The sequence below is a fragment of the Lampetra planeri genome, chromosome 22, assembly GCF_965212315.1.
Source record: "Lampetra planeri chromosome 22, kcLamPlan1.2.h2, whole genome shotgun sequence".
NCBI lineage: Eukaryota > Metazoa > Chordata > Hyperoartia > Petromyzontiformes > Petromyzontidae > Lampetra > Lampetra planeri.
In genome coordinates this window covers 12,689,611-12,716,809 of record NC_136128.1, presented here as the reverse complement: position 1 = coordinate 12,716,809, position 27,199 = coordinate 12,689,611, and the positions used below count along the sequence as shown (strand labels likewise).

The following is a 27,199-nucleotide window of genomic DNA, read 5'->3' as shown; positions in this document are numbered from 1 at the left end:
AGCCCGCGTGGAATGGGGGGTCATTGCGAGCGACAATGTGCGGGTCTGCTGTTTGTGAAGCGAGCAGATCATTTCCCGAACTTTACGTATGGCGACGTGATGTTGGGTTTTTGTTATTAATTTTCATTCCTAAAAAGACATGCTCCCCAAAGCGTTGGAGAAAAATAACAAAATTGCAAAAACGTGTGGAAAGATTGGCTCCACGACGTGCCGGTGTCCGCTCTCGCTGGTAGCCGATATAACCACGAGAGCGTCGTAAATGTCACGAGGCCGGCTTTTATTAAATCATTTTAAGATGCACAAGCTGCAAACCATCGTGACAAGCGGTTAAAATGCCTCGCAGTACAATTGCATTTAGGGTCCTTCTTTCTGAACCCAATTTGCCATTTCATTTGTGAAACGTATCGCACACGTAGAGCCTTGCTCTGCACCCGCAAGTAATTTGCCGCTGTGGCCACGGCAGCCCAACCACGGCAGCCCAACCACGGCAGCCGCTCTCTGGCAGTGCCCCGGCGCGTCCCCGGGTCGTGCCGATGTCTGACACTTGAAGCGACGTGGAGCGAAATGTCGGACATTGGGCCGAACAAGACGAACAGCAGCGCTTTGTGTGTTGCGAGGTTTCTATGTTGTTGTTGTTGCTGCTGCGTTGGCCCGGTACGCATGCCAATAGGCTTGGCGCTGTGTGTGGTTTTGTAAGTTGGGTCTGACCAGAGGTTTCTCGTTCCATTTTAATATCGCTGCTGATTAGTGCCGGGTGATGTGTGTCAGGTTTCCGTCAGCGTGTGTGTGTGTGCATGAGCATGTGGGGGTGTGGGTGTGTGTGGGATAGTTTGGAATCTGCGGGAGGTTACCGAAGTTTGTGGAAGCATCGACTCTTTTAGTGGGGTGTGTTTCTCTGTGTTTCTGCCACACATGGCACCATGGATAAGATATGGCGTTTACCCGGCACAGAGCTCTCCCGTGTGCCAGTGCAACGTTTCTGTCATTGTTCAAACATTTTTCATGAAAAGTAGGTCATATGTGCTGGCGTTATGCTCCAAATTTGTCAAATTTGATAAACTACTCGCAACATATTTGGGGAAAACCGCACGGCAGCATTGCCTCCTACTGGCAGACTAATGTCACTTTCCCAGAAGGCCATGGGTACGCCTTGCACGCACAGGAACAGCTGCCACTGGGGAGGCCAGACTGCTATAGAGCACTGGAATGGTTGGGATGTGATGCAAGGGACATTGGGTAGCCGAAGCATTTAAGCGAGCGCCCTATGCGTGCGCATCCTCAGCGTTCACACAGAGCTTCGCTGGGCACCACCACCAAAAGACAAAGACCCCCTCTATAGCCTTGAACAGACTGGCGGGGCCATTGCTGTTAGTGGGCACCTAATGAAGGCCGGCACAGCACATGAGGGGGTGAGTGCCCAGCACCATGTCCAGCGAAGTTAGTTTCTCTAGTAGGGATATTTTACACATTGCCCCAGGTATACATTTGAGGCTAAGTCGACCTAGGGAGGCCCAAGACCGGTTCAAATATTCGTCACCAATGTTGGCTTTGGGTGGGTAATGGACTCGGCTCGCCGGGTTCGTAGCGCAGCTCGCTAATCGCGACACTACCACTCCTCCACCGCCACCATGGTGACCTCCACATTCACAGAAATCGTGTTTGTGGGACGTGGCATTTGCCAACAACAGATTCGGTAAACGCGGTACGAGCAGCCAATCGCGGTGCCGCCTCTCTGGGTTTCTGCTCGGGGATTTGAGTGGCTGCTTCCCTTTTGTCCTCTGTTCCACTTCGCGGTTTTGAAAATGGGGAGCAGTAATTGTCAAGCGTGCCCTCGTTTGAGCGAGCTCTCCGATTGGCTAATTTAAATTGGTTGCCCTCTGCGGGGGGGGGGGGGGAGTGCACCAACAGCACTGTCACATTTCGCGCATTGTTATACCTCGAATGAAATGTGTTTGTGAGGGCGATTTAAATATTAAGAAAGAGCCACTCCGTGACAGAATAACAAATAGATATAGGAAGCAAGATTGGAAATGTTGCTACATTATTTATTGGGCCAAAGACACAGCTCCTTTATTGACAGTGCCCCCAGTATCACGCAGTGGGATTAAGTTATTGCTGCTGTTCCTCAGGAGGTTCCTTGCGTGCAGCTTATTTTAATTTCTGCGTTTTAGAGTTTTTAAATCGGTGCTGGGCTTTCGAGTGCAGCGGTCACATGGTCCAGAGGTCAGGGCACTTTAGCCGGCGCCGCTGAGGTGCTGGGTTCAACCCCGGGCTGACTCCTGTGATTAATACTGGATTCTCAAGTCAGCAGAGTTGATCGTCTCAACACAGCGCACATGTTGGTAAAACACAATACCAACTATCGACCTCTTGTCGACATCTCTCTCATTCCACGGAATCTCTGCCCCATCCGTACCTTTCTCTGTCTCACTGCAGCTCCTACATTTTGTCTCATCTTGCTAGGGGAATATATATTTTTAAAAAAATTCACTTTGGCTAAATTCCAGCTCTGAGACGCAGAGATTTCAGTTTGCTTGAGGCGTGATGAACAAGAGAAAGAGGTCGTGCCGCGTTTGTGGCTATTGAGGCTTATTGAAGTGACTTAGGAAGTCGTTCTGTGGTATAATGTTTAAGAGTTATTCTCTGGCACAAGGCGATCCACTGCTAGTTGCAGAGTTCTGAATGTAACACATTTAATTGGGGAAATGGCGATAGAACTCTGTACTTCTAGCGAGCAAAGACTGCCACTTCGATTTAACTGTGTTCAAAGAGGTTTGCAGTGTTTGTGTGAGTGATATTAACGTTTTGACACTTTCATTTCTTTGAATAGGGCAATGTGATATTATAGCACAATTTAACCTTCAAACATTTTTAAATTAAAAGTTTCATCCAAAGTTAGAGCTTTTGTTCGGTGAGAAATGAATGAATGCTCGTCCTGCGGGCACTCTGGAGTCTGCTTGAGTCACAGCTCCCACGTCCCAGCGAAACGGCTCGAATCTCGAGGACGAGAATCATCTTCTAGCCACGCCTCGTGCCCTCGTTGAAAGGGTAATGCCACTAATAACAATACTAGCGCAGGCCTGCACCGCTGGCATCTCGTCACTGCCTCACGCTGACATCTCGTCACTACCTCACGCTGGTACGGGGAAGTCAAAGGCGTGATTAATGGCGTGTCTTACACGAAGCCACTTCGGCACAATTGGGTGCCAGCTGTCGGAGTCCGAGCTCCAGGGATGTGATGAGAGGCGTGGCCGCTCGAGGCTTCTGTGGGACTCCAGCAGCTATGACATAACACCAGAAATTAGGATTTGCCGGGAAAATATATTCCTCGCCTGGCTTCTGCTCAATATTCACGCGATGGCAGGAGGGAGGGAGGGAGCGAGCGAGCGAGGGAGGGAGCGGCGCTCTTCAAGTCCACGACTCGGATCCGATCAGCGGCGCCGCGGCTCTGTCTTGCCATTAACAAACTCACGCAAACTCAAATTGGCGCCGTGCTCGTGGCGCCCCAGCGCCTCTCGTGTTCACGCGAGAAGGCCGCCGGGCCAGGCGGCGGCGGCGGTAATTGTGGCAGTTGTGGTGATTGCGTTGGCACGAGCGGCTCGCGCGCCGGAGTGACTCGTGCTTCCGCGTGTGATTGACTCGGTTGAAGGGGCAAGACGTTTCCGAATCATTTAATCAGGGTGCATGGACAGACAGAACTTGAACAAAAGTTACATTTTTTATAGGGGTGTGGGGGGGGGGTGTTTTAATCGAATTTAACATGAACGTTTTAGTGTCACGCCTCTGGGATTTGTGTTGTCAGCTCCGTGGCGAGGTGGGCGCTGGCGGTGGGCTAAGTGGCGTCGTATCCGCCGCTTGCATTGGTAGACAGACTGGGGGGCGCAGCCACTGCTGCGAGTTGGGGGTCCGCACAAAACCCCGCAATGTTTTGAGACACGGTTTCTAAATGAGGGACACCCACTAGGTTTTGTGCCCCTGGTCAGCACGCACACGGTCAGCACATACACATGGGCAGCACACACACGTGGTCAACAACAGCCATTCGCCACATCTTCGCCACTAAGTGGCAGCGACATCACCACACAGTTTGTGCCAGGCTAGTGGCACTTTGAGGCCTGGTGAAGTGTCGAACGCTCACTGGCAGGAGGTCAGGGGACAGGCCCAGGTGCCATGGGTTGACTGAGATGATTGGCAGATGCACCACCTGTGCTGCTTTTCCACTGTGCCAATTGGCTGTGCTTAAACTGCCCGGCGCTCGGCACTGCCAACACAGTGCACAGTCAGCATGCACACATTCAGCACAAAAAACCAAAGACAAAGATCTCCCATATAGCCTTAGCAGACTGTAGGGGCAAGTGCAGTTAGCGAACACCTATGAAGGCCGGAACGGTACACGTAGGGGTGGCTGGCCAGCACCACGCCTGACCGCCTTTGTCTCCCCAGTGGTGATGTTTACACACCGTACCAGATACTCATTTGAGGCTGAGTCGACCTAGCCGAGGCCCAGGATTGGTTCAGATAATTGTCACTGGTGTTGGCCGTAAACGGGAATCGAACCTGGGTCGCCGGGTTTGTAGTGCAGCACGCTTACCGCTACACCACCGCTCCCCACTATTCAGCACACACACATTCACACACAGGCCCACACACATTTACACAGTCAAATGGCTTCGGCAAACAACGGGCCCAGCCAGGAACCACCAGGAGCTATTCGCTGCTGGACTACAGCCCCAACGTCCACAATGTGGGGGCTCTGCAATAACACATCCTAGGGGAGGGGGTCGGTGATGGGAACAATCACCGCCCACCCTTTCAGACCTCAACATTTTGTTTATATTGACATTTATCAGAAAAAATGCATGGAACAGATTTGTTTTAACATTATTATAAACGTGTGGCCAAATTTTAATATCTTGACATTTACGAGTGCACACCCCCCCACTCCCCTTGGAAAGTTTCTAGATCCGCCTCTCCTCTCTCCTTCCCTGTGGCCTGTGGGGGGGGGGTGGGGGAGGTGGGGGGTGCAAGGAAAGCGATGCTGTGCCGCGGCCTCGCGTTGGCAGCAGCGGAGCTCTCGCGCTGGCACGACGCACGCCACCGCGAGCCGGCGTGCGGGAACTCGGCCGGGATGGCGTAGGGCCATGGCTCACCAATGGATAAAGGCCCCATTGTGCCGGGGGGACGCGAGCCGGGGACGGTGCCAACCGGCCCTGTTTCGCCAGCCGCCGTTAAGGACACGGAGCATCCCCTCGCTCGCCGCCATCGCCAAATCACTTTTATTTATCAATTTGTTTGCGGGCCAACGCCGCTGATATAATTTTGACACTCTGTCAAGTAGCGCGGTTATTTTTCCCTCGTCGCTGGCAAGTTGTCGTCAGCGAGTGGCCGCCGTGCAAGTTGAAGAGAAAGATGGAAACAAACGGACTTCTTTACGATTCATACATTTCAGTCGGTGGCTTTGGAAAGCTGCTTTTAGATTTTTTTTGGCGGAAGTCTCAAATGTCATTGGATTCGACGTAAATTCCAGCCTCGGTGAAACTGCTCGCGGCTCACGGCCGCGTTTATTTGTCGCTAATTTACTCGCACGCCGGGCGCCGCTCCTCCTCCTTGACGAGGCCGGAGGGCCGCCCCACGCGCCAAGGTGCCCGCGATGCCTGGCAGCTGCACCGCCCAGTGACACGGTTGGCATGGGCCCTCGTGCAAGGAATTAAATGGGGGGGGGGGGGGGGCCTCTGTCCAAACGCTCACCCCGCTCCGTAGCCCGGCGCCCATGCCTCGCTCCGGCCCGCGCCCTCGCGCTCGCCACGCCGCTGGGAAAGTTTCCAACCCTTCCCCCAATTGTACTCATGACGAGAGGTGCAGCCCCACTCTGGGACTTGGGGGGGTCCTTGCGTGCACGTGTATCAACTAAGGTCGACTCAGCCTCAAATGATAATCTGGTGCAGTGTGTATAGCATCAGCACTATAGAGACAAAGGCGGCCGGGCGTGGTGTTAGCCAGCCACTCCTCGTGTGCCATGCCAGCCTTTCATAGGTGCTCGCTAGCAGCACTTTCTCCAAAAGTCTATGAAGGCTATACGGGGGATCTTTGTCCTTTGTGTTGACCACGTGTGTGTGTGTGTGCTGGCTGTGCATGTATGCACGCCGATTGTGTTGACCGTGTGGCAGTGCCGTGGCGAAGTCACCGCCACTCAGTGGCGGTCTACGGTTGTTGTTGTTGTTGCGGTTGCTGTGTGGTGTCTCTTAGGCCACATCTCTGTCCAGACCCCCATGGCACCCACAGCGGCTGTGCCTCCTCCCGTAACAGTGGCCTAGAAATGCCCTCGCGTGCCCATGTGTCTCGGGACGTAGAGTTCTGCTGTCCCATGCGGTGGGCAGGCGGTGAAAGGGCAGGTCTCAAAATAAATGCCGTCGATAATCCCGCGTTTAGGTTGAGGATGCGTTGATGTGCCGATGGAGACCGAATGTGGATTTAAATCGCGTACAATGCTACCGCATCTGAAGAAAAGCGGGACGAGATGAATGTGTTGAAGTCGTGTCGGAGATCGCCCGCCACGCAGGCAGACGGATAGCGTGACTTGTTTCGAGCGGGGTGGGGGGCACGGCTCAGCCAGTGTTAAACAAACACAACACGATTGTTAGCCGCTGAACAGAACGAATGACCCACATGCGATGGAACGGCGGTTTGTGTAAGTGCGGGGACGCACGCGCGAGTGTGTGCAGAGCTGCGCTCGGGCATTAAGGGGGCTTCCTCGCACCGCACTGCGGAAGGCCTCCGATGTTGAATGCAAATCCTGCTGCTGGGGGACGGCTTCGCGCTGTGTTTGCCGTGCGTCACCGCTGTGGCAAGGCCGGCGCGAACGCTCTCGTTGAAGGTGATTTCTCAAGGAATCTGCGCCTCGGTAAAATTCCTCCGTGCCAACTCCGAGCGTGTGGCGGTGGGGGGGGGGGTGGCGGTGTGGGTGGGTGGTGGTGGGGGGGGGGTGGCGGTGGGGGGAGGGTGGCGGTGTGGGTGGCGGTGGGGGGGGTGGCGGTGGGGGGGGGTGGCGGTGGGGGGGTGGCGGTGTGGGTGGGTTACGGTGTGGGTGGGTGGCGGTGGGGGGGGTGGCGGTGGGGGGGTGGTGTGGGTGGCGGTGGGGGGGGGGGTGGCGGTGGGGGGGGGAGGGGTGGCGGTGTGCGTGGGTGGCGGTGTTGGTGGGTGGCGGTGTTGGTGGGTGGCGGTGTGGGTGGTTGGCGTTGGGGGGGGGGGGCATGTTGAAGGTGTCGTCGCTGCTGGGGCTGCTGCACGGCGCTCCTGGCCCTGCGGGATCCTCTCTCGCAGCTGCCGCTTGGTGGCTCCCCGTGATTCGCGGGAACTTCTTGGTGCGCCGCCGAGAAGTTATCAAGTGGCGGGGGGCCGCCCCCCCCCCCCCGCGGGAGATCTCGAGATGTCGTCTTCTCATCGGCGAAGGCAAAGGGGCAGCCCTGCAATCGCTTGCTCCTTTCACCGGCAGTGACGTGAGCATGGTGTTTCGCGGCCGTGCCGTTTGTCCGCGCCTCGCGGCGTAGCCGGAGGGTAAATGTAGCGGGTCTCGTAAGGAAGTGAGAATGGGTCACAAGCGCCCGAGCGGGGAGGGGCAGGCGCTGGGTGGGACGGTGAAGCGCCCCGTTTTGGTTTCCGGGACCCGCAGGCGACAAGACGGCCGTGGCACAGCGGCGCGTCGCTCGCTTTGCCCACGGCAGGCAAATCTTCACGATGCGTCGGGAAAAAAAAAACCGCGGTAGCTGTTGGCGATTGCGCTTAGAATAATTTCGAGAATAATTTGGCCGAGATTTCAATAAAGAATGAAAAAGACACAGGTTTAGGTTAAAGGGGTTAATAAATGTTTTAATATATGCACGATGCCTCCATTCCGTTTGACTGGCAGATCATTTCCGTAACTCATAATCCTCTGTTATTTATTTTATTGCGGTTATGTATAAATTAAATTCTATCGCCGCCGTGATTGCTCCGCTCATCCCGTGCAGGGGAGAAGTGTTTGACGCTGCGCTGGGGGTCGTCACTAGAACTGATCGCTGCGGCTCCGTCGCCGGCACAATGAAGCGCTCGTCATCGTTAGATTGCCTCCTGATGGGACTCGAGCAGAACTGCGCTGGCTTTGAAGTGCGCTTATTAATGCGCCCACTTATTTGACGATAACGTCCTTCCCTGTAAATGTTAAGAATTGCGCGGCACCGTGTTGGTTTCCAATGGCTCGCGTGTGAACGGTCTCTTGTGGCCGCGTGCGATACGAAGATCGCGCCGGTCGGATGTGACGCGGCTGCTGCTGCTGCTGCTGCCCTCCTACCGCGACCCCCGGCCTCTGGCCAGAATGCACCCAATTTTGGAAGATTTCGGACGCTAAGCAGAGTTGAGCCTGGGCTTGCCAGGTGTCGTAGGCATGGGGCCGCGAGGTGTGGCCACGAGGTGGCGCTGTTGGGTGTCTCCCTGGCGCGGTGCTGGGGCTTCTCCGGGTTATCCTGTTTCCTCACTCATGAAGTCAAATTCTCATTACTCATGAAACTGGCCAAACATCCCCCAATGAAGCACGACCCTTCGGTACAAAGGTTCCTCGAGACTCTGCGAAGAAATTGTGGATACATTATGAACATTATGATTACAGTACTATTATAAAATAATTTGTGCTTTTCATAACGTGGATCATTTAGGATCAGAGAACATTTTTGTTCCATTATCATTTACGTCATTTGTTGTGTCAGATGCACTTTGAGAATACAAGACAACGTAGATAATTGGACAAAAAAAATAAGAAAGAACTCGCAGTCTTTGAAAACCTCTAAGCGATGCTCGCGTGGAATCGTGCGGCCTCGCGACGCGCCACGTCGCCGCTCTGCGCAGTGTCGCGCAAACTCGCGTTGAAAAGCCCGTGGCAGGTGCCTCTGATGTGAGACCAGCAGCGGTTTGATGTTATCGCTGGCGTGACGCACTCCAGAGCTGCACGATGAACGCGTTGCGCTGCCGTGCACTGCCGTGCATCGCGCGCGGAGATCGCTCGCCGGGCAGGGGAGGGCTTGTGACCCTTAGTTGCCGGTGGAAATTTGACATTCACATGGTGAGGATCGGTATGATTAATTGATTCGTAATATTTTGGGGTCACGATTCAATTGAGGAATCTATTTTTTCTCGATTATGCTGCTTGTTGTTAAACTGATTACTATCTTCAAATTCTTCGACGCCAGAAGTCCTTTATTATTCCTTGGGGTAGGCTGCTTAGATTTTCTTTTCTGAGTTTCATGTCGTCATTGGCTTCTTCGTTAATCAGGGTTGGCCAGGCTCGGCAAGGGAGGTGGCTCTTCTACCTCGTCCGCCGTTGGGGCTCACCGACACCGTCCAACTACGCCATGGGCTCCCTCCTCGCGCCCCTCTTCACCAAGTCGAGGTCGGGTTCCTCCCACACCTGCAGAATTGCGTCGCGTGCGCTCGCGATGGATGGCGACGGATTGTGGAGGCCTTCATCCAGCAGTGGCAAGGTCGCGCCGGTAACGAGCGAGCGTCCCGTGCACGAGCGGTGCGACCGCCGCTCCCTTTGATGAGCGAGCGACTCGGCGGGAGGGTGTGGCGGCCTCGCCGTTCGAAGCGACCTTTGAATCCATTTAATCGTTTTTGGTCTTCAAAATGTAAAAAGCCGCGTTCCGTGGACCACGTCGCGGCTTGTTTGTCACTTTGTAGCCGCTCGACGACATTGGCGGCGCGTGGGGGTCGCGGGGTCGCGGAGGTGACGGCCGCCGACCTGCGATTGCCTTCGCCAGACTGAGATTCCCGGAATCTCAATTTGGTGAGCGGATCGTATCGGTCACGCTTCTTCATCGGCGGGGCATGTCATCAGGCGTTGTTTAAACTGTTTTTGAATGTAGTCGCCGGGGTCGTCCAAGGGTTGTCTCAAGGCCCGAGGCACCATGCCACGTGGGGTCCCCCTATTTGCCACTGACAGAAACAGGCCCCTTGTGGGCCCCTCCTTTTGTGCGAGCAATCCCCCCTTTTGCCCCCCCCCGCACCCCCCACCCCAACTGGGTGTCCCTGGATGTCACCGCGTGCTGCCTTCACGTTACAATTATGCGCCGCCTATTAAACGTGTTGGCCGAAGTGAACAGCTGAAGTCGGCGAGATGCACGTGTGTGAGAGATTGAGAGCATCTCTCCCACTTCAGTCGTGTCCAGAAGCAGGGCCTCAATGCGGTGACTCCACTCCCCGGCAGCGGCGCAGCGTCGGGCCCGGTGCGAGGATTGACATGTGGCTGCTGCTGCTGCTGCTGTTGTCAGGTGTTCGGAGTCGCGGCTCAGAAGCTCAAAGTGATGAGCCGTCGCGCTGGGAACTGCTGTGGTTGGGAGGTGCCGTTGTGAGACGCAAAACTTGCTTTGTTCATTGCGGAAAAGTGGATTAATGCGGCATGATGATCATAATAATGTCTCACTGTTCCCCGCACGCCGACGCCGTAATGTTGCCACTTTAAACCAAAAAAAGTAACATTTTTGCTTGGTTTCCTTTGTTGTGGGGGGCGGGATAAAGTGTCCTCAAATTAAATCCGAGGGAGATTGCCCTGCCCAGACTATGCAAAACAGTTTGCCAATTTGTATGCATTAATTTGTTCGTCCCATGATGGTAGCAACACAGGCAACAGAAATGGTATCAGTTACACTTCATTTACATAAGACATCAGAAACTTCAAGGAAATTGAGTTTGCCTCCCCATAAAATGCTAATTTGGCTGTAAACCGACGCGCCTGGTTGACACGCCACCTCTGTGCTCGGAATCTTTAAAGAGGCGCTCGCTCTCCGAGGTTAATTGAGCCACATTTGTCGGAGACATCGAGGGTACGAGTGAGACGGCGTGTGCGTGCGCTTTGTGCGTGTGCGTGCGCTTTGTGAGTGTGCGTGTGCTTTGTGCGTGTCCGTGTGCGTGCGCTTTGTGCGTGTGCGTGCGCTTTGTGAGTGTGCGTGTGCGATCGATACAGCGCCGACGCAACAGTTGGCAAGCTGCGTTATAACCTACCGACCCCAGTTCGATTCCCGGCAAAGGCTAACATGAGTAGCGAATATCTGAACTGGTCCTGCACCCTCCCTTAGGTCGACTTGGCTATAAATGAGTACTTGGTGTAGGATGTAACATTACCATTGGGGAGACAAAGGCAGTTGAGCCTGAGGCTGGCTAACCGCACCCCCCCTCGTGCGCCGCGCCGGCTTACTAGGTGCTCTTTAACAGCACTTGCCCCCAACAGTATGTAGGAGGTGCACTGAATGCAGACACTCAACCTCGCCTCCATGCAAGTCCTTGGATATTTGACGTTCAGGACGACGGCTCATGTTGTACCTCGTTTACATTCGTGCAGTTTTTACAAATTACCGAACCGGCACTGGGGGTGAGCAGAGTCAAATCGGCTGACTCTGCGTCATTGCCAAGGCCGTGAGCTCCTTCGCGTGATCCCACGGAGGGCACTCGGGGGAGAGGACAATGACACCGGTCTTGTCTGAGTTGGTGAGACCGGTTTCTGGGTGGGGTGCGGGGGGTGGGGTGCGGGGGGGTGGGGTGCGGGGGTGGGGTGCGGGGGGTGGTGGGAGTCAGTGGGATAGGTGCAGGGTGGCCAAGCTGAGGCTGATGAGATTTCCTGTTCATCTATTTTGACACCTGCCGTACGTTTCAATGTTGTCAGATTAAATATTAAGCAATAAGTGCTGACATTGTTATCCTTTCAATGGATATTTATTGGACGTAGATTTTCTATAAATACTGTAACAAAAATTTCCCTAAACATTTCTTTATCTTGCTTTATGTGAAATTAAATCTCGACGCTGTCGACAAGCAGCACTGCATGGAGGGAAGGAACGAGATTGTGGCGCGGCTGTGAGAACGATGTCACACACACCGCGGTCACTTTCTACAAACATCGTAACTCACACTTAGCATTGCGAGGTGAGGAGCGGCGCGTTAAATGACCTCTGCGAAGGTTTTTTACAGTTGTGCAAGACGCGCCGCTCTCCAATGATTCGGGAATAAATTTCGTTCCCGAGGAAGCTCCCGCGCACTTGGAGCGAAACGTCGGACATGGTAACCGAACGACACGTGGCCTCGGCACGGAAATGTGCCCACGAGCCACGGCCTCTGTTTCCGAACGGTTTCTATGTACCTACGTATGTACTGTATGTTGAACTTCTTTCTCACCGTACATGGCCAACTGTGCTAATCGGAGCGGGGAAAGTACAACAAACTGAACACAATTAGTTTTCAAATCTAGATTATTTTGAAGTGCATAGCTCCAGTAGCTTCCTAATATCGGAAGGAATCGTGTTCCAGAAACGCATCTGAAAGTGCGCGATGCTGTGACCCTCTTTGCTCGATGGCCAGCCAAATGGCGCTGCTGCTGCTGCGAGGATGACCTCCGGAGTTCGCGTGACCGTTCATGCTCCTCGACGAGACCAGCGAGGCCTTGTGGGATGGGGGGGCTCGCTCCGAACTCTTGCTCGTCACTCCTCATCACCCCTCGTCACCCCTCGTCACCTCTCGTCACCCTTCATCACCCCTCGTCACCCCTCGTCACCCCTCATCACCCCTCATCACCTCTCGCCGCAGTCAGGCGCCGGGCTCGTGTGTCGCGTGCGGGACCGCGCGTGTTCCGCTCGCTGGCCGCGGGATTCAAATGTGGCGCCTTCTCCTGTGAACACGGCGGGCCGGTGGGCACGGACCTCCTCGCCCCGTCACGTGACGGGGCGGCTCCGGCTGCACGGGAAACGATCGCGCGGGTGGTCGATGCGAAGCGACGCGCCGACGGCGGCGAGCCAGAGGCAAGGGGGTGCCGCGCGCTCCTTGAACGCGGTGGTCGTGGTGGAGGTGGTGGCTGCGAGTGGCAGAGGTGGGACAAAGTCATTGTTATGCAAGTCCAAGTCGAGTCGCAAGTCATCAAATTCATGACTCGAGTCTGACTCGAGTCCAAGTCACATGACTCGAGTCCACATCTCATAGGTGGGACAAAGTCATTGTTATGCAAGTCCAAGTCGAGTCGCAAGTCATCAAATTCATGACTCGAGTCTGACTCGAGTCCAAGTCACATGACTCGAGTCCACACCTCTGGCGAGTGGCTCCGAGATCGGAGTGCCGGGCCGGCACCGCTGAGCCCCCTGGGTTCTAATCCAGCCGCCCGCGATCAAACCGGATTGTCAAGTGCAGCAAGTCGATGGGGTCGGTTAAATCACCAACGACCGCGCAAAAACAAACATCACGTTTAAATTTGGTCGGATAAATTATAGATTTGAAAGTATCATATCCGTTTCATTGTCATGCGACAAGCGTTACTCTCCTAGGTGGAGCGAGTGAGAAAGTGTTGCTATTTACTGCATGAACCAGAGGTCACTTGAATGGGTCTCAGAGGTAGCTCAATGATATCCAATTCCGTGGGCCGTTCTCTAACACAGAGGGTTACGTCGCTGTGCGAGAGATCCGAATGGGTACTTTGTCTCACTGCTTGACACTTACAGTACAACTGAGATAGCATTTTGTCGAAAATGACATTCCCTTCCCCTCCCCACCCTAAAATAGAATGAAAATGACCGTGCTGCCGATTTTTACTTCAAAATTGTGAACCTCGGTTGTCAGCGTTGCGGTGTTTTATGAAACCCGGCACTCAGAACACACGGGGTGTGTGTGTGTCTCCTGCTCACAACACGAGGTGTGTGTGTGACCACTGCCAGCACTCGGACAGCAATCCGGCCCCAGCTGACAGCCCCAGCGCGGCGGCTTTCGGCGTGAGTGCCCCGCGACAATGGGGGCAGTGTGGGAAATAATTGGGGGGGGGGACATTTTGGAGGGGTTCACTTCATCCTTCCGCTGTTTATCGATCAGCGATCGATTCCACGCGTGCTGCCGGAGAGACCGGTCTCCGACCCATGGAACGTCGAGTTTTGTTTCACCGCTGGCTCAGGGCTCGTCTCAAGTGCGACTGTTGTTGTTGTTGTTCACGAGCGCGGCGTGACGGCTCGTAGTCTCTCACTTTTACCGCTTTGTTCACGCGTAATAAAAAACACACACATATATATGCATCTCAACATTAGTCTAAAACTGCTAAGGGTCTGTGCAAAAATGTTACGCAGAGCGAGACGTGCGCCAAGAAGCGTGGAGGTGTTTCACGCTGAGAATTGCGTCGAACGACACAGAGGGGCGCACGGATGAGAGAACTCACGTGCAGGCTCATGGCAGCGGCCACATTGTTCAGCAAAGGAAGTGGGTTTGGGCAGAAGGCTTCGTGGCTATAGAAGGGATACCGTATGTATGTCGGACTTATTTCGCACCGTACGTAGCCAACCATTGATGGACAATGGATGGCTTGTGATTATTGCAGAAGTAGCAGAAGCAGCAGTAGTAGAAGCAGTAGCAGCAGCAGTAGTAGAAGCAGTAGCAGCAGCAGTAGTAGAAGTAGGAGTAGCAGCAGAAGTAGCAGTAGCACTAGTAGAAGTAGAAGCAGCAGCAGTAGCAGCAGCAGTAGAAGCAGCAGTAGCAGCAGTAGAAGTAGGAGTAGCAGCAGTAGCAGCAGTAGCACTAGTAGCAGTAGAAGCAGCAGTAGCAGCAGTAGCAGCAGCAGTAGAAGCAGCAGTAGCAGCAGTAGAAGTAGGAGTAGCAGCAGTAGCAGCAGTAGTAGAAGCAGTAGCAGCAGTAGCAGCAGTAGAAGCAGCAGTAGCAGCAGTAGAAGCAGCAGTAGCAGCAGTAGAAGTAGGAGTAGCAGCAGTAGCAGCAGTAGCTCTAGTAGTAGAAGCAGTAGCAGCAGTAGCTCTAGTAGTAGAAGCAGTAGCAGCAGTAGCTCTAGTAGTAGAAGCAGTAGCAGCAGTAGCTCTAGTAGTAGAAGCAGTAGCAGTGCAGCAGTAGAAGTAGGAGTAGCAGCAGCTTCGTCATATTCAGCTCCTGCCAACGAGGCACACCTTTGCCCAAGACGGTCCGTGAAGAGAGACCTGCTTGCGCTCCGCTCTCCGGAGCATGTCAATGTGCGCCGGGTTGACAATCGATCGTGCGTCGTTATAAACTGATTGAAACCACTTGGCTGAAATGCATAGTTGGCCTTCAAAATGATCGGTTCGATACGATATTAGATTGTGCTTGATGCTGCGCACTTTATTGTGGTAAATATGGCGTACGGGCGCGACTGGAATGCAACGGTCAATGGCAGTCGTGTCCAATGCCCGGCGGCCTTTGTCGATAGAAATACGGGTCAGCTTTCGGTTCAATAACAGTCGCAACTGCTTTCTAATGGAATGGCCTTGGGGGGGGGGGGGGAGCTCGGCATTTTGAGATCGTCCCCGTGCCATCGTGCACGAGTCGTCTGCGTTGCCGTGCGAACAATACTGGCGGTGACTTCATTGCTTTTGTGATTCAGTTGTTTTTGTCGTCGTGTGGACGTGCGGTGTGGAGATCTGGGAGCCTGTGGCACGAGTCTGCGCACCTGCCAATTATCAATGATTCCCTCCCGTTGCCACCGGGGATAGAGGCAGATGATTCACGCTGGATCTGACCTCCGCAACACGTTCGCAGGTCGTGCCGCGTATCGTTCGGCACGATGTCCGACGTTCCGCTCCACATGCTGGGAGCATCTTCAGAAACCAAATCGAGGAGCGACCAAATTGAAAAAAAGGCGCCACTCTATTTTGTTCCGTTGTATGCGGCTGGCATGCGGTGCGAAACGTCGGACGTCATGCCGAACGACTCGCGTGGCGTGAATTGCGATCGCATCAGAGGGCTGTGCGGTGTGTCGGTGAAGGCCCACGCGGTGGTGTTACTCGCACCTTCGCAATACCAATTAAACTGTTATGAATGTAACGGAGAACTTTTTGTGTTTGAAAAGCGACTTGTAGCTCGCCGTTTGAAATCGGCACGCGGTGTAATCATCGCCTATCGGAGTGCAGTAAAGTACACACACGTGTAGTTATATCGCGGCACGCACGTCCAAGTGGAGACAAGGTTTTGCAGCGAGACTTCATTTATATCGCCGAAGCCGGGCGCGCGGGCGCGCAATCAGTGCTCGGATGAACGCCGGCAAGCCTGGGTCTGATTGCCGCTGTCGGCAAGACCCTCACCGGGCGGCTAACAGCAGAAGGCGCCGTCGACTGGGTGGAGCCCAAAGACCGCGGCTGCACCTGTATGCCGGGGTAATTATTCGGTGAACAAGCAGTTTATAATGTATGGATGTTGAACTTCTTTCGCGCCGAAGACACTGAAGCAAACTGAAGAGGCAGAGGTGCAGCCCTACAATGGCTTGCCTCACACCATGACTGGCAGAACGGCCCTCGCTCGAAGGATCTGTAGTCCCTCCACAGGGTGTGTGGCCTCCTCCTCATTACTGCTCAGACGTCTTGGAGGAGCTGGGAGTACCCACACTTTACCCCACTGCCGATCGACTGACCGCTGCAGCAGTGTACACTGCTGCGTGCACAGAGGGCGGGGAGTTGCCGGGAACTCGCACCGTTGTTTCAACTGCCGCGCCACGAGATGGAGTTGAACCGGCGACCTTTGGATTTGTCCTGAGTGGCGTAGCATCATTGTCGTTGTTATTGTTAGTACGTAACTAACAGAAACCGGGACTTTTAATGCCGTGGCAAGGCAGGACAGTTGTCTCCTCAACGAGAGGACAATGCCGGGGCTGCGAGCACAGGGAGCCACAGCACGGCTCCGTCCCTGCCTCCTGTCTAAATGCCTCTTGAGTGGTTGTTCCTGCACGGCTCCGTCCGGTGCTTCATTGTCAGTGATGGGGATCGCAGAATGATTACCGCAAAGTCGCAACCACCGTTGCTCAATATCAGCTCTCGGCTAATTGCTTTAGCATATAAATGGACGCAAATTGTTTCTTAATGAATACGCTTGGTGACTGTGAATATTTAAAAAAAGAGGAAATAAATAATGAAGAGAATACGGTACATTTTAATCTCGATGCAGAATTTAATTGGTATTTAGCTTCCTCGACGTGGTCTGCCAAAACAAATCAGACTGTGCTCTTAAAAAGTTTGGCAAAGAATCTGATAAATTTTCAATTGCGTTTTAATCTTCTGCTCCACGCAATAAAGAACCGTTGTGTGAGCGTTAAATGAATGCTCGCACTTATCAAGAGCGGGAGACAATGAGAGCCCTTTTTTGCTTCTAGGAAATTGCAAAGGCGCTCGTTGCGTTGAGCAAGTAGGGGGACGGACTTGACTTTCTTTCCTCAACAAGTTTTCACAGCTCGTCCGTTGAACTTTTCACAACAGTCGAGGAAAGGCAGAGTTGTTTCTTTTTCAAGTGAGCATTGAGGCATTTGCTTGTCTCCTGTTTACAGCCCTGAGCCAGGAGTGGAAGTTCCACATTCCTATGTCGGGGAAGAGTCTCTTCAGTGGACAGAGGAAGAACACACGGATTGGAGAACACAACAGCAAGTTGGGCTTGGGCAGCAGGACGCATCAGGGCCAGATTGTATGATGGCCCTGATCAGGGCCAGATTGTATGATGGCCGGTGGTCGAGGCTAATGAGGAAATTGCAGCCAAGGGAGGGAACGGCGAGCTTAGAGGCCATCCAATGGGGAGATGGAGCCGTGGAATCGGCTCGCAAGCGTGATGTCTTCACGACAGAACTCGCTCCGACGGCTCGCGCACGCCCTCGCGGTCGCACACTCGCCGTGCTGCCGCAGGGCGGTTCACGGCGTTCGGAGGTTGAACGTGCGCCGCTCTCTTGCGCGCTGTTGTTTGTGATTGAGCGCTTAGCGGCACTTCCAAGGGCACCGCTGAGCGTGCTAAGGGGCCCTTGGCGGCACCGCGTGTTTCCCAAGCCCAGGCAGCAGGAATCGGAGTTCCCATTGCCAACAGTTGCACGGTCGCACAAGCCCGCGCGCCACGTTTGTCCGCTTGCCCACACACCCACACGCTCCCTCGGTTTCCCACTCGCCACACTCCCGCTTGCCAACTCTCTTTCGCTCGCCCGCTCACCCTCACTCCTCTTCCCACTCGCCCGCTCTCTCTCTCTCCATCTTGTTCCTCCTCTCTTTCTCTTCATCCCGTTCACCCTTTCACTCATCCTCTCACCCACTCGTTCACCCTCTCACTTGCTAACTCGTACAAGTATTTACTTACTCACCTCGCTCATCATCCCATATGCTCGCTTATTAGAACAGGTAGACATGTACACACGTGTGTGTTTCTTCTCGCTGTGGGGACCTACGGTTGCGATTTCCATTGCGTGCATTCCGTCCTTACGAAGCGTTGTAACTCTATTTCGGAGCCGATGGAACTGACGCAGCACCAACGGCACGGACGAGGACGCGAGCGAGCAAGGCACATCAGCTGAGCGGAGGAGGGGAGCGTGGCGTGGGAGAGCGTGCGATGGAGTGCGCACAGCCAGAAGATCGAATAGAATTCCCCTTTGTGTGGAACGCAGAAGAGTTAAACTGTTCATTCATAAGCAATGTGTTGAGGCTTTTGGCTTGCGCTCGCTCGCTCAACCTCTCAGTCACTCACCCTCTCTCTTTCCCGCTAATCCTCTCACCATATAACTGATTCACACTGTCACTCGCTCATTCTCTCACTCACCTACTCACTTTCTCACTCAATCGGCCACTCACTCTCACCCTCTCACTCAATCCCTCGCCCTCTCTCTTGCTCAATCGCCCTCTCTTTCACTCGTTCAGTCACTCACACTTTCACCCTATCACGCTTTCATTCAATCACTCCCATTCTATCTTGCTTACTCACTCTCTCCTTCACCCCCTCTCTCTCGCCCTCATCCTCTCGCTCGCCCTCTCTCCCGCTCCTACTTGTACTCGTGGGCCTGAGTGTTGCTCGTCTTGCAGTAGGGGCCTGTGGTGGTTGCAGTTTTTCTTGTTCACAGTTTTGAGCACAGGCCCGATGGCTCAAAACATCAAGCAGACAGCAACGGACTTGTTTGTTGTAAAAAAAAACAAGAGGTTGCTCTCAGCAACTCAGACACTTGCCGAACACAAGGAGTGCTTCGCACGTGAGCTCTATAACAGCGAGCACTCCTGCCAGGTGTGCTTTGTGTGCGCGTTTATTTGACGGCACGTGGCACACAGGGATTTAACTCTGGGCTGCCTTTCGTGGCGCAGCGTGGTTGACACGAGCCCTCATGCCAGGAATGAATATGGGGGCCCCTATCCAGCTCCTCCGCCCCCTGCACAGCCCCGCCTCCTGGCCCCACGCTCGTGGGCCCCGTTCCCCCTCCTGCACGCCGCTCGGCACCCACGGCATCGGCCGCCTCTCGGTGCCAGCCGGCACGCCTTCGCCCGGCACAAATTGATTGGTCGCGGAGCCTTTAAGCACCGCACAGCAATAAACAGGGGCAAGGCATCGATACTATTTTGTTTAGGACTGCGCGTACGTTTTAAATACAGGTCGCAGCGTTCGATCGAAGCCGTCGTGGGAGAGAGTTCTTCTGGTTTTGGTGCGGACCACCGGGGCCGGATTAAGTTCGAGGGAGCCCCGGGGCTGTTGAGTTTTCTCCGTCAATGCCGCGATCCACAGGAGTTTCCTTTATTGATTCATTTCATAAACTTTCCGCAGGCAGGGCCACGGAACGTATGCAGAGGCGGCTGTTGAGGCGGGAACAAAGTGCCCGGCCCTGCCACCTAATACCCCACCCTCTGCCTATGTTCCCTCGCCTTTTCCTCTGCACCTCGCTTGAAACAACGGGGCAAGTTTCTTAAATCTCCCTCCCCACCGCTCTGTCCACCCAGCAATGTACACGGGCATGCCACAGTTCATCGGCGCGTCTCGTGCAGTGGGACAAAGTGCCGGTACACCCACCGAGACGTCTAGTCGGCATGGAAGAATCGACCAAATAGGAATAGAGCAAATAACCCTCTCGAGTTTTTTTTCTCGTGGAGGCCCTTCCGCTAGCAGTGGTGCGAGCGAGCGGTTGCAGGGCCGCACCTTGACCTGTAGTGTACAGCTGCGGCCGACGGTGCCCCCCGGGTCGACGCAGGGGACGACGCAGGGCGGCGGTTAAAACGTCGCCGCCGGTCTACGCACCGAGCTCAGGGTGGCTCCGAGAGTGCTCGTGAGATACCATTTGTGCGCGCGTGCCGCTGCCGGCCCTCGGTTCGAACAACGGCGATCGGGCACACGGTGCTCTGGTGCGGCTAATGGGACGCGCACAGCACCCTCCCCGTACCGAGTCGTCGTAGCTTCTTAAATCATCCGCCGGGGGCTTAAATCTGCTTCGAGTCGACTTTGTGTGTGAGCCTGCAGGGGGTGTTTTAGAGTGCCGTGTTTCTCTTCAGTGTATTGAACCGCGAATGCTCAGGATGTATCCTTTTGCTATTATTCATCTTGATCTTTGTGTCTGGGTGTGTCATTTGGCCCCGCTCCGTCTGTCGCTTTCTGTCAAAGTTATTTTTCCCACTGTGCGCAATATTGTACGGACAAGAGAGTGCGCGCAGATTTTTGTGTGTGTACTGAGCGGTAGTGTAGTGGCTCCGAACCCGGCGACCCGAGCTCATGTTTCACAATAGTGGCGATTATCTAAACCGGTCCTTGGCCTCTCCTATGTCGACTCAGCCTTAAATGAGTACCTCGTAATAACATCAGCACTGTAGAGACAAAGGTGGCCGGGCATGGAGTTGGATACCCACCCCCTCATGTGCAGTGATACTAACAGCATTTGTTTTTGTGCACGCAGTATGCGTATGTCTCTGAGTGTGATACTCACCTGATGGGAGTGGTGGTGCAGTAATTAGTAGACATGGCAAATGTCTCTCTAAACTGGTCCTGGATATTGCCGAGATTGGCGCAAGTGTTAAATGAGTAACTTGAGTGGTGTATAAACTTCAGCACTGGGGAGATGAATGTGGCAGGGCGTGGTACACAACTGGTTTGGCTTTGGGAGCCCTTCATCCAACTGTAGATTGGCAAAGGGCTGTACGCTATGCAGCTTCTCGAGGGACGGGACATTATTTGCATTCTTGTTCTCTTAGTACTTTTCCCATTCTAGTAATTACTGACATCAATCAATGCTTTAATAATGCCAGCATAGAAGGTATGACTTCAAAAGAAATGTAAGGTTGGAGAGGCTCTTTAAAGCATTGTTTAGTATTCCATTCTCAAAGCCATTTTCATAATTCAACAAAGGTTACAACGTCTTGAGTTTGTTGTTGTACTTCGTGAAGGATGTGTCCATAAATTTAGACTCCCATTTGATTTGCAAATACAAAGGCCCTCTACGCCCGTATTGAACGCACATGCGACACAAATGTGCATGTCACGTGCCATGCACATGCACTCGACTCTCCATGTGCGGAGTGCATTGCCTTCTCTCACGGCGGCCGCGCAGAGATTCTGCCCAGGGGAAGGAAAAAATAATAATAAAAATAATAATCCCCACCCCTCCCCACGAAAAAAAGCACCGCCTTAATTTCAATTAATTTCAGTATTCATGCAAAATAAATTCACAAACCGCTGTTTGCATAGATTGGAATCCACGTTGGTTATATTTTAGGCATAATTTTGCCCATAAACCTTCCTGTCAAATTGCCTCATGCAATTACAGCTGCTTCCCAAATCAGTCTTCATTTGTGCTCGGCGTATGATTATGGTGATGGAGTGCTTGGGCGCTCCCCTCCCGACCGGCGAGCCTCCCCGGGCCATCAGACTCTCCGCGTGCGAGCGAGCGATAACTCCTGACGCACTCGCCGACGACGACACCGGCTTCGTTCAAATCGTTTCTGCGCCCAACTAATTTCATCGCGCTTGAAGTCTATCCGGGCGCATGTCTGTATTGTGAACTCCGCTTCTTTCGCGCAACGCACGTAGCCAACCGTGCTCATCGGAGGTGCGGAGCAGAGACGCGGCGGTCAGCGCCGCGAACCCACCGATCGGAGTTCTATCCCCAGCCATAGTAAGCGCTTGCCGAACCGGCCCTGCTCTTCACTCCCCCCTCCTACCCCCACACCGCCCACTTCAAACCTCATGAACCACATGGAAATGTAATGACCCACAATGGTGTGGGGGTCATGTTTTTTTTCTTCTGAATAACAAATGGTTGGAAAGGATAAATGTATCAAGTCTACGAAACAAATGAAATCTCACACGGCAAGATGCTGAGTCAAGCCGCTGCGTGTGCTGCCACCGCCTCGCAAACCTCGCCCGTGGGCCCCTGGGGCCCTCACCACTCCCACGCCCGCTGTCACCTGAGTGCATCCAGGAGGAAAATACGTAAAGATTTGTTTTGAAAATTCAAATCGAATAATTTTCCCACCAGACATTGGTCATGGCACTGTGACGTAATTAACTGTGCGTGTGCAGAATTTGGCCAAGTTGGAATCTTGTTGCCATAACTGTGGCAGAGCACCCAGTTCCCATCTCACGGCACCTTGTACAATGCAACACAGGCCAGTCACCTCCCTCTAACTCTGCGATCGCTGCCACCAAGGTCCCCGTGAACCTCCCCCGCAGCTGATTCCTCAGCCCGTGTCTAGGTCAGCCACACGCCGCCTGCTTCGTCTCATCCACAGGATGTTCGCTCACCACTCTTCTCTTGTCGCTCCCTCCCTCGCACTGCTGCACTTTGGAATTCCCCCCCATCTATTTTCCACAAGTTCTTACAACCATCTTGCTCAAGTCAAGGAAGGCATCAACTCTGAGTATTATTTATAAAGATGGTAATTAACTCGCATATTACAATGTCAACGCTGGTGTTTGTTGATCTTATGGTTTGCATTTTGGTGCCTTTGGGGCCTGCACTCAACAATTGCGAGGGATTAAAAAACGAGAACCTCGGTCGTTGTGCCCGTGGCGTTGAGCCAGCGACGCTCTCCGTGCGTCTGGTCACGGCACCACAGCGAGGCCGCCGGCCCGGGGCCACCGGGAGACGTGGAGTGCGCAGCTGCTAAAAATCTGTGCCGCCACCGCCGCCGCGGTTTTGCTGCCAAAAAAAAGTTGATGATCACGACCACGAGTTTCACTCGAGGCCTGTGCTCGCGCAGCTTTGGAAAGTAAATTCAGAAAGTAGTCGCCTGTCTGTCACCGCCCGATTACTCGCTGGAACCTTGCATCATGAGCAGGGTGTATATCGCCTTGGGTCCGACTTCACGTCAACGTTGTTGCGTGTACTCGTGTGTGCGTCCGTCTCTATGTCACCACCGTGTGTTTGTTTCGCTTTGACCCGGGAGCATGTGGGCTGAGTTTGCCAGTCGGTTGCAATTGCGATCGCGGTGCATCGCACATCTGTTGATAGAAGAAATACAGCGCTTCATTTTCAGCGGTTTTGAGATTTTGTCATTTTCTAAATGCATTGCGTATGCTTTTGCAACGTGCAGTGTTCAGACGTGTCTAATGTCTGTTCATGCCCGCGATATTTTTATAATTTTAATCCTGAGACTGACTACACTTGATAGGCCAGGTCGGCCTGGCGAGAGAGACAAGATTCACGTCAGCGTGGGCGTCGTTTAGACACGGCTCCTGAGCAAAGGGTCCAGGGAATACAGTACCGTCAGAGTTGTCATCGATGACAGTTCACTTGTTTCTGATTTTAGCGAGTTTATGATAAAAGAGACAATGGCAGGAAGTTACAAAGTGGAGCAGTGTGAGGGAGAAGCAGAAGCAGGAGTGTTGTGACCGGCAGTGTGGTGAGTGAGTGGGTGAGCGGGTGGTTGGGTGGCTGTTACTGTGACGTGCGGTGTGGTGAGTGAGTGGATGGGTGAGTGTGTTGTTGCCACGTGCAGTGTGGTGGACGAGACGAAGCAGTCATTCCGGTAGACAGAGTCCTCCTCATGGCGAGTGCGGGGATCATCATTCAATCGGACTGCTTCACAACGACATACTAGAGGGGACCGGCAGGGCCGACTGCACCGGGGCGTTTAAACCGCGTTCACTCACAAACCATGCTCCTTGCGCCGCGCGTGCCTGCACGTGGAGTTGTCCGTCAGGTTGCGTGGTGGGAAGGGCTCGTGTGGTGTAGGAGCCGGTCCAAGCTGCGCGACAGTGGCAGTCACCGAACGCCAGTTTGTATTGATGGGTGCCATTTTTGACGAGCCAAGGCATGTTTTGTGGTCATGCCTTGCCATCAGTCTCTGAAATTCAGTGAAGCTGTGAACACTCCTTATTTGCCCCATGGCAATCAACTTTAGTGCCACATTTTGAGAGAGAGAGCGAGAGGGAATTTGATAGAACTGTAGACTCTACTCATGATCACAGTCTTATTTAGGCTGTTTCCATTGTAACCAATGCCGTTTATTAATAAGAATTGCTCGGTGCAGTGGCGAGATGTTAACTCCCTTGCCTGGTATGAAGGAGGTCGTGGGTTCGACCCCGACGCCTGTATATTTGGAGTTTGTGTGTTCTCCCCGTGGTCGTGTGGATTTTTCTCCGGGTTTTCCGGTTTTTCCATCCACATTTCGAATCAACATCACGCATTTACAGTATTCGGCTGCTATACATGTCCACGTGATAAGCCAGTTCGTTGAGCTTTCATTTGTGACCAGGTCGCTTCTGGTAAAATAAAAATAGTTCTATAGTTTAGTTTAATGAGCCCTTGTGAATTCAAATCGTTACACCGAGACGAGTTTTCGGGTAGTGCCACGTGTTGTCCACGTGTTGTTCGGTACGGTGTCCGACGTTTCGCTGCATGTGCTGAGAGTTTCTTCTGAAGAAAAGACACCACGGAGCTGTGCAGCGGAACATGTTACATGATTATGCATTATTCCAGCAGCCAACCGCATATTTATGCAATTCAAACACAGATGCCGCATGTCTTTGCGGATGGAGTGGAACAGGATTCCTGCGTTACCATGGGGAGACCTCTTAAGCTTTATATTCTTAGGTTTTTTCGGTAAAGTCACGTAGGTAAAACATCAAAATTAATGAAAATAAAATAAAATAAAACAAAAATCACGACGTTTCGGAGGCAACACAAGTCTCCGTCATCAGGTGGGACCGTCACAGCCGAATTAGCTGCATCAAGTGAGGCAATGATTCAAGATGTAATCCCTTATAAGCAAGTTGAAGGGGGGAGGAGAGGGGGGGGGTAGCTCATCAGAATGTGGTAGCCAATGAATGGAACGTATCGGGAGGGAGGGGGGCGGGGCTCAAAGACAGCACGGAGTGCTAAGTACAACGCATCGGGAGGGGGCGGGGCCAAAACAATGGACGACGGCTTGGACGCGGTTGCTGCTGCACACGCCAACACAATGGACAGAGAGGGGGGAGGGGAGGTCTGATACACATGATAGACAAAAGAACGAAAATGCCCATGTTTATACCAATGCTGGCTGAACAATGAAGAGAGTACTGTTAAAAATAACTGGGGATGTTAACACTCGGTAAAGTAAAGTAAAATAGTGCCTGTCAGATAAGATGGTCCAAAAAAGTGTAATTAAGTCTTTTTTGCGTGGTTGATAACATCTTTCCAATGATTACTAAGTTTGTACCCATCATCACGGTTGAAATTATGTCTGTGTTTGTATATTTGTATGGCTTCGTGTACAAACCTTTGATGGTAGCCGGGAGGTTTGCAGAGAACCTTGGTCTCGGAAAAGACAATTTCATGAGAGCCCACCGAGTTGTAGCAATGATCGGCAACGGCAGAAGAATCAGTTCTGCCGTGTTTCAGATCTGACTTGTGCTCGCGGACAGAATCAGAAACATGACGTTTCGTTTCTCCAATGTAGCAATCACCACAAATGCAACTCAATTTGTAGACTCCAGGATACTGTAAGTCAGGAACGACATCCTTCACAGATGGAATCAGATCACGGATTTTATGCACTGTACTGAATCGGACTTGGATCTTATGTTTATTTAGAATTTTGGAGATCTTTTTGGTCACGCCTGCTATGTATGGTAACGTGATGGTTTTGGTCGGAGTTTCATGTGGCTGTTTCTGTGTGGTGGGAGAGACAGCTTGGCGGATAGTACGGTCAGAGTATCCGTTCATCCTGAGGGCCCGATGTGACGGTCCCACCTGATGACGGAGACTTGTGTTGCCTCCGAAACGTCGTGATTTTTGTTTTATTTTATTTTATTTTCATTAATTTTGATGTTTTACCTACGTGACTTTACCGAAAAAACCTAAGAATATGATTCCTTGCAGTCACGAAAGCTTCAAATCTAGAACTCTTAAGCTTTTTTGGCAGCGATTTGCGTGAAGCTTTATGTTGCTCTAGGTGGAGCTGCAGCGAGCGCTAAGAGTGATGATGATTTTTATTATATCACTTTTCTTGGCGCTGCCAAGTGCGGTTTCTCTCACATGGTGGGCAATGGAATTGGCCGACGTTGAAAGGCAGCCATCGTTTCTGAAAGCCCTCATTTGGGGTCTCTCCCATTCGGCAAAAAACCCCCATTATGGTTTGTCTGGCTTTATGCACTTTCTTCTGTGGCCCTCGCCACGAGAATGTGGAATTGCCGCCCCTTTCTCTGGCCGCCGGTGCTGACGAGAACCAGTTTGTCGTGTGAGCAATGAGACAGCTGTGACTTGGCAGTGGCAAATGTCTTCCGACGTTGCTGGGGGAGAGGGGGGTCGGGGAGGAGCAATGTGTCACTCGTAAATGTGAGATTCTGCTTTAGTAAAGATAAGATTGTGAATTGTCTTTACTGCGGCAGGCCAGTTGGTTCTGTAAAGCAGTGATGCACAATTCCACACCTCCGATTAGCGCAGTCGGCTACGTACGGTGCGAAATAGGTTCTACATCCATGCAGTGTCAACCTGGATATACTGCAAGAGGGGAGCACTGCACGTGACTTAGTTGTTTTGAGTGGTGCGTAATTACTCAACTCACAACAACCAGGACTTTTAATGGACTGAGGGGTGGGGGTGGGGGGGTAGATTTACAGATGTACCGGGAGATCCACCATAAACACGAGGAAGATCCTGGGAAAACCAGGACCGGTGGCAACCAAAGCTCTCGATGACATCACTTTGTTGACCGCTGACTCTGGTGGCGGTGTAGCCATCCAGTGTGCAGGCTGTACAACTGCACCGGGACCCACGGGCCGGAAGGGACCCGGGCACCGGGTTACAAGAGGGCACACATTGGACACGGGGTGGGGGGGGCAGTGGTAGTGGGGGTGGGCTAATTTAATTTCTTGCACGAGGGTCCATTCCAACCACGCTACGCCACTGGCTAAATCCAAGGGTCCGGGGGGCTCGGGCGCCTCAGGCGTGTGGAGACCGTGGCCGCTGTCGCTGCAGGGAGGTCCGCCAGGGTGTGCGCTGTGT

The 27,199-nt window shown here is 53.1% G+C and overlaps 1 protein-coding gene across 4 annotated transcripts in view; it reads left to right on the top strand.

Moving 5' to 3' along the window:
• The window catches only part of LOC144725064 (receptor-type tyrosine-protein phosphatase kappa-like), a 201,470-nt gene that overhangs the window by 15,111 nt on the left and 159,160 nt on the right, over window positions 1–27,199 (top strand). The window lies entirely within an intron of this gene.